At 36.6% G+C, this 7,905-nt stretch overlaps 1 non-coding gene across 1 annotated transcript; it reads left to right on the top strand.

Moving 5' to 3' along the window:
- Window positions 1–2,137: 2,137 nt before the first annotated feature.
- Window positions 2,138–2,209, top strand: TRNAH-GUG (transfer RNA histidin (anticodon GUG)). The gene has a single exon. It is a non-coding gene; the product is annotated as a tRNA-His (tRNA).
- The last annotated feature ends 5,696 nt before the right edge of the window (window positions 2,210–7,905 follow it).

Here is a 7,905-nt window from a genome sequence, read left to right as displayed (position 1 = left end):
GACAAGTTAACTGAAAAAGTAGTCGTTTTGAAAGATTATCTTTTCAGTTACATTGGTAATAATTTCACAGCTCTTCTCTAACCCTAAGGTAAAAAGGCTGAACCCAGGAGCAGAGAATTGCACAACTAAGCAAATACTTCACAAAGCATGCTCATGTGCACTAACATTTTTTCAGGGAAAAATAGGAACCAGTGATAACATTTTACTACTAGAAATTATAAAAAATAATAATGAATGCCAAAAAATATGAGACATGTAGAGATTAAATGAAAAATAGCACCAATGTAGAACAAGTCATAAAATTATAATTTGTTACCCAGTGGTTACAGCTTGTTTTGTCAACTCAAAAATTTGTGTACTGATCTTACAGGTTTATGAATGTAACAGTTGTATCATAGTTTCAGTTATAGATAGATCTGAAATTAAAAAAATGTACATCAAACGGCTCCAACTTTAAAAAAATACATTAGATGACTGTAAACTTCATACAATGAGAGGAAACTAGAGGTAGGTTTTTTTGTAGTTATTTCTCTGACACTTGGATTAAAAAAAATCACATTATTTTTTTGAGGAGAATCTAGCAGACCAATTTCACTGCTGCAAAACTGAAGCACCTTGTGACTGTGATGGGAGGCAACACTACAGTGGATCAATACATGTTCCAGAGTTTACAAAAAGCCTGTCTCATCACAGCTACAAGTATTTGAACCACATCTAAAATCTCCATAATCTCTTGATTATCATGTTGTGAAGCACCTCAAGGAGTCCTGCAGTAATTTTAACTTAATGCCCTTGCTTTGAAAGGGGATGCCATGGACAAAGACCTATATCTATAATGTTTACTTGACTTCTGTCTGTAGGAGAAATCTGCATGTTCTGAGGCACTTACCCAAAACCTAAATTGTTGGTTACTTCAAAAAAAGTAACCAGTAATAACAAGATCTGAAACTAGTAAACCTAAAGCCATATTTATTTAAAGCCATACATATGGAAATGCAACAAACATTCTGATAGCTCTGCCTTCACAGGCATATAATAACAAGACACTTCAGAGAACATACTACCGAATACTTTTTTTTTCTAGGTTTGTTCACCTCCATGATGTTGAGCAATGCCATTTTCCTATTCTGTGGAAGGGTGTGCTGACTCCTGAGTGAAAAATGCTATTCTGGTCACATTGAGGAAGGCTGTAGGGTGAAGTACAGCAGTCCAAACCACCATTAGAGCGCCCTTTTGCTCCAAGTGCCCCCACCAACCACCAGAAAGAAATGCTCTCTCCTTCCCTCCTGCAGCTCCAGTGGCAAGGTGGGCCTCCATGTGAGTGCAAGAGGCATCAGAGTTTTACCCTGAGATGGAGGCAGTGAGAGCCTCTGCTCCTCAGGCAGAGCAGAGCAGAGCCCATTTAGTAAACTTGCATTTTAAACTCCCAGTCTCGTGCTTCTTTTGCACAGTCTACTTATGAATTATCCCACTGTGCAGACATTCATCCAGAGTAAATCAACATCTCAGCATGCTGAAGACATGTTATTGGTCTTGCATATTACAATCTAGTAAGTTTTTTGACATGTTTTTCTCCTTCTTCAGACTTTCAGTGGGACATGTACCACTGCAGTGGTGGTGCTGCTGTGCTCTCCAAGGCAATTAGGCAACAACATTTTGTATTAAAACAATGAATATAACTAGGGAGGGCGACCATGAAAAAGCAGCCTGTGTTTTCTAAACAGGAATTGAGTGCCCTGGAGTTTGCTCATTTTCCTTTTTCCTCATTATAATCTTTCTGTATATTGTGTAGCTTGATTTCTGGTACAGCTTTCATTTGAAAGAACTAACAATTGTTTTACTATTCTGCCACATAAAATAGGAAAAAATATCTCTGAAAAGATTTTTAAGGGACAGGGGAAAGTATACTACAACAATCCAAAACCTTTTTTTAGGCAATTCCTATAAACATGGATGATTACAAGCAAGGTAAAATAAGCCTGGAAGCAATTTTGAGAGGATAATTACTTTTACGAATGTTTAGACCAAGCTGCTGCTAACACTCATTGTAAACTGCAGGTGGCACCATTTATACAACATTTTAAAGAGCAGCAGGGAAAAAAAGTTCTTCATTTTAATATGAGCTTTCTGATGGCTTGCCGTGATCGTATAGTGGTTAGTACTCTGCGTTGTGGTCGCAGCAACCTCGGTTCAAATCCGAGTCACGGCAGGGGATGGAGTCTCTTTTGAGGAAATGCAATTGCAGATTGCATACCAAATGTAATCCATTAGTGATGTCTAAGACTAAGATGAGAAAACAAACAGAAGCTTGTAACTTTTACAAGAATCTTTTTCTAAAAGACTACTTAGCATAAGTAAGTATTAGTTCAGAAATCCTGGTGCCAAGTGGGATTTTTTAAAATTTAAATTATTATGGATAGTGTGAAAAATGCATCTCATAGTGGTTGTGGAATTTTTACTCCTTACAGCTACTTCTAGTGCAATACAACACTACTTATTGTCTGGACTGAGCCATGAAGCCTCTTTGGTTTTCATCTCTCCTGGTTTCTCATGCTAATAAAACAATCAGCCTGAATTGCTTGGAAATATGACAGTGCTTCTTACCTAGGCCTGGACTGCTGCCAGCAGAAGGTCTTTGCTGGTGACAGACAAGAGGAACCATCACTTTTCTGTTGATTGTCTTTGTTGTTACAGTAGGAACACTGTGTGATTTCACTGTCCTCTTGCACTGAATAATACGAGCGTAGATTCTCAGTATGAAGACTTCTAAAATTACGATTTTGATTTAGTAAATTTGTTATGGTACCTAACAGCTGTTTGTGCAATAAACAAACAAACAAACAAAATTACATAATTGGTAATAACTACACTAACAAAACATCATTATTACAAGTTGATAAAGTATTTATAAGCTACTGAATAGTTTCTGGTAGTTGGTCCTTTAATTTGATATGGAGTCAATTCAAGAGCAGGCTCTGCTTTTCTCTCATTGCTGCATCTGACAGGACATCAGCCCTTTACAATGGATAACATCTCCAAAAAGCCCAGATAGATTCAAGCTCCCTGCAGTAGTCCAACTGCTTCAGAGTGTAAACGACAGGTGCATTTCTCTCTCCTTGAGGGAGTAGGAAAATTCTTTATCATCCTTCTGAGTGAGTAAGGAAAATAAATAATTTTTAGCACTGGAGTCAGGAAAAATCAAAGCCCTACATGCCTGGAAACCTGGAAGGGCACACCACCTTTAGAGGCTGTGGGTTTAGATGTCCTATTTTTGGTGTAGTAGACTAATGACCCCTGGCATGTTAGGACCTTCCTCAGATTCACGAGAGCTCTTTCTTTTGTATTTTTCAAAATATTGTTGAGTATTCCTCTGATTTGCCTTAGATTTCCTGTCTAAATTTCATTCAGCCTTTTAGGAGCATGTCAGAACAATTAACTTGTGAATTTTTGGTCTAATTGATGAGACAGATGTGACTGATTTCCCAAAAGAAAGCAATTTAGAAATATGCACTAGCATGAAAGAGACTACGATGATCTTTTGTACTCTTTCCCTGCTGTAGTCTTTTGGAAATGTCATCTGCTGTGTTAGAATTTATGAAATCCAGAAATTGCAAATTAACTCATCACAGGTGCACATACTCTTTAAAGAATCCTAGTGAATTAAGTCCTGAAAAAGGAATTCAAAAATTACCACACAAAATATTTTGCTCTACTTATTCATCATCCTGAGTCTGCTAAAGCACTCAAAGCTCACCCCTGCTTGACCTCAACCTACCTGGAACTGACTCCTCCATATCCAGTGTTCATCTGTGTCTGAATATTACCTTACTGTAATTATTGATGATTTTGAAGAATTTCATTAGGATAGTAGACAAATTTCAAGTGTCTTTTAAAAAAAATAAAAAATTTATGATGGCTTACTGGAAAACAGTAGTTTTTCGGTTTGATTTATTTTACTTGTGATACCAAAATTTGTTTTGCTAGCTCAATGTCAGACTATAAACTGAGACCAAGGATAGTGTAGATAGCTAATCAAACCTTTCTTACCACTTCCCCCTGCAGTTATTCTCCTCACAAGAAAAGGAAAATTAAAAGCCAGGTTCATTATGGAATATAAATATGCAAGTGCAGATGGCTCCCAGTGTTCTACTTCCTGAGAAAATATTTATCAATTTTCCCTTCTCATTAAGGAAAAATAAAATGAAAACTTGTCTGCAAAAGAGTTTCCAAGGATTACAGGACTTCAGACTAGGAAACACAAAGAGGTAATCCTGGAACTGATTTTGAATGGGGAATTGCACAAAGATTTGCATGTACGTTGCTGGAATATGCAGGTTGTCATGTCTAGCAGATAAGTCCACATAACACTTTCCCAGCTGAAAACCATGGTCTAAATAATAATAATAATAACAATAATGACAATAATAATAATAGCAATAATATTAAAATGTTTACATAAATATATTTCTGAAGCTCTGAATTTTTTTATTGTCTAAGAACAATTTGAGGGCCACAGAGAAGGGTTCACTTGGGCAGCCTTCTCTACTTTTAGGCAGCAAACTGAAAGCAAGCATGAAATGAACAGTACTTTCAAAACAAGGCATGAGAAGAGAGTACATGCCTTCCTTTGCAGTTTTCCCATGCCATTTCATGCTTGTTATTGTTCTCATGCATGGCATAGAACATAAAATCTCTGCATAGAACATAAAATCTTTAAGACGTAGAGGTGTCTATCTCCATATCCCCAGCATAACCCCTTTGCTTCTTGGCACTGAAATGCCAAAACTAGTAGGATGTAATTATCAGGTTCTTGGGGCAAGATTACTTTCTTGTTATTGTATCTTAACATTAGCTGTTGCTTAGGGCTAAAACTGCTAAAGTTTTTAAGTTATAGAGAAAACCAGCTAGTTTTTGAAAATGCAGCACTGAACAGAAAGTCTTGAAAAGCTTTTGAAACATTAACCGAGGCTAGTGTGGGTTTCTGTTATTCTTCATTTTCTCAGGAGTGCAGCAAAGTTGGTTGTATCCTTTCTGATATCCATATCGGGTGTTGAGCAAGATAGAAGTCAGTGGCTGTTTTAAATCTGCAGTCATCAAATCAAATTAATTCTGGTTTTTTCATTCTCTTTACAGGAGTGTAGCTCATATTAAAACTTTTATAGATCCCTTCTGAAATCCTTTCAAAAGGCTGTGGTCAAGTAGAGTCCTTGAAAAGAAATATGTGGTAAAAAGAACTTCTGAAAGCTTAAATACCTGGTTGTGCTTTAGCAAAGAATGCCAGGAATTCACTTCACAGGTGGGATGATTTTACATCTGGAAATTCAGCTCTGAGTTTACATGCTATTATTGCAGAATGGGTAGTAATTGGGAAAAATTTGGCAGACAGAGAAATTCCTGAGCCTGATGTGTAAACAGAGCTACATAAACAATATCTGATGTTGCAGTTGTGTTCTCGTAATCTGTCCTTGGTGTTTCTTGAAAAAAAACCATAAGACTGCTTGTTATTCATAATGCTTTGGCAGTTGCAGCCATGGAGAGAGCTGCACCAGAACACATGTGAGGATTATTGTTCAGTTTGTGAAGCTTTTGACTTGTACCACATTTAGTTAAGCTTTGACTCAGGTTTGAGTCCTATAATGTTTTGCACTACAACTCAAACTAGAGGCCTTGAGTAGGGCCTGGTTTTACTTCTTCATCAAAAGCTCAGCACAAATCCAAACCCACCAAATGTCTCCAAAACTATCTAAGTAATGGTTTATATTTCATTTTTTAAAAATGTATTTCTCTATGTGTTTTCATCTTAAAATTCCAAGTTCTCATTTTGCTTTATTCTAAAATCTCTATAGATGTGACCTTTTGGTTTAAAATCTCACAGAAACAAAATCAACTCTTTCATTCAGATTCAAACACATCTGATAAATAACTCTTTTACAAAGCTTCATGAAATTAATTCTTGTGCTTAATGTTTTACAACATTTTCCCCCACTCTTTTATACAGAAATGCTGTGTATGTTTTCTCTGCACCAAATACAACTCAGGAGATGACACTTTGTGATACTCCTTCCAAAAGAATTCATTCTTCTCCACAAAAAAGCCTCAATCCAAAGGGATCTCAAAACATCGTGCTCTAAAAGTCTTTAGGAGAGTGTAGTTTTGATATTTTGTGATAATTAAAAAGATTCTTTTATAACATGGTCTGTAGTGTCAACACAATCAGCATCTCTGTGCTGCTGAGCCAGCATCTGTGTGCCTCTTGTACCTGAGAGCTGTGCATGAAGCCAACAACAGAACTCCTTCAATTTTTCTGGTAGGTTTTTTTTGTGAATTCCTGAATTCCAAGTTCAGATCTCATGCTTCCAGGCTCCTCAAATAATGTTGGCTTTTTTTTTTGCTGTTGTTTTTATTCTCTAATATGAGCAGCAAACCTCTTATTTTACTCTCCATAATTGTATTTGAACTATTGAGAAAAAACTGGCATACTAGGACGTGCTTATTCTGGAATCTGCACTATTGCTATTATTCACCATGCAGCTGAAGGCAAAAAGGTGTTTTATTGGCACAGAGAAGAAAAGTTTACCATACAGCTATGGTAAATGTTTTTATACATTTGTGTAACAACCATGAGGTATAAACTGCTATTTTACTGTTACACTTGAGAAAGCAGTCTGAATAATTTTGCGGCAGCAACAGTAAGAAAACTAGCATAGAATAGAAAATTCTCACTAGAAACATGTTTTGAAGGCTTCATTGTTGGGGTTTTTTTGCATAGGAACTAAGCTTGATTGAAAAATAATTGTAACAGGACTCTAGAAATCCTAATACAAGAAATATGAAGTCTTCCAGAAAGATAAAAGCATAATTTCTAGAAAGAGATTTGTGGTTGATTCAACAGCTTTGTTTCACCTTAAAGTAATTCTTAATTTTTTTTGCTGATTGATAGATTTAATGGAATTAAATATTCCCTGCAGGTCTTCAGAGTTATGTGAGCTCCACTTTAAAAGCAATCCCTTTTCATCTTAGTCTCTGAATAGTCTTGCTTCCTTACTTAGGTCTGGACAAACACCTGAAGGAAGTTAGCCAAGAGTTGTGAATACTCTGGTTCACTGACTGATGTTTGACCTCAGAAGATATACACTATCTTCAGTAAGGAAAACTTGAAAATCTGCCTTCAACTGTTAGAAAAATAAATCCATTTGCCATAAATTACTATTTGTTTCTTCCTCCTTTTTTAACCTGTTTCTTCTTTTTATCTGTAGTCAGGCTGTGTGCTTCAGTATGAAGAAATCATTTGGTCAAAATGAGCAGTTTTTACTTCAGTCATCAGGATGTGTAGCTATCTATGGATGAAATTCCAATTGGATACATAATCTAAGTTTGTAAATAATTTTTTCAGCATATTCTATTAATAACAAATTAGAACTGTGCTGCTACATGATTCAGTGAGCATGCAAAGTACCAGCAGTAGGGCTTGGAAGTCTCTCTTGAAAATTTCTTCCCTTTTGCCTTTCAGTCAGCTTCCCTACCTCACCACTCCCACATGGAAAACCAGTCCCTAGCACTCCCACCCTAACACACAGAAAGAGCCACGTATGGACAGAAAGACGCAGTATGGACAGGAGGAATGAATGTTGCTTTGATAAACAGAGAATCTTATTACACCATTTTTCCACCTTGTGGCAGAGTTCTCTCAGTCGCATCATCCTCTCCCCCTGCCGCAAAAAGAACACTGAACTTCCAGCAGTGTCTTGCTTCTCTTTTATCAAATTTATACCTAGACATGATGTCTTCAATTTGCTGCCATTGACTCATCTCACAAGTGCATAATTCTTGGAGTAAAGACACTATGAGGGCCTCACAGCAAAGAAACAAATTGCATGTAATTTAAAGCCTCCTTTGCTGCTCTTT

This window comes from Zonotrichia leucophrys, chromosome Z (assembly GCF_028769735.1).
Source record: "Zonotrichia leucophrys gambelii isolate GWCS_2022_RI chromosome Z, RI_Zleu_2.0, whole genome shotgun sequence".
NCBI lineage: Eukaryota > Metazoa > Chordata > Aves > Passeriformes > Passerellidae > Zonotrichia > Zonotrichia leucophrys.
Note: the sequence above shows the minus strand (reverse complement) of the source record. Positions and strands in the feature narration are given on the sequence as shown.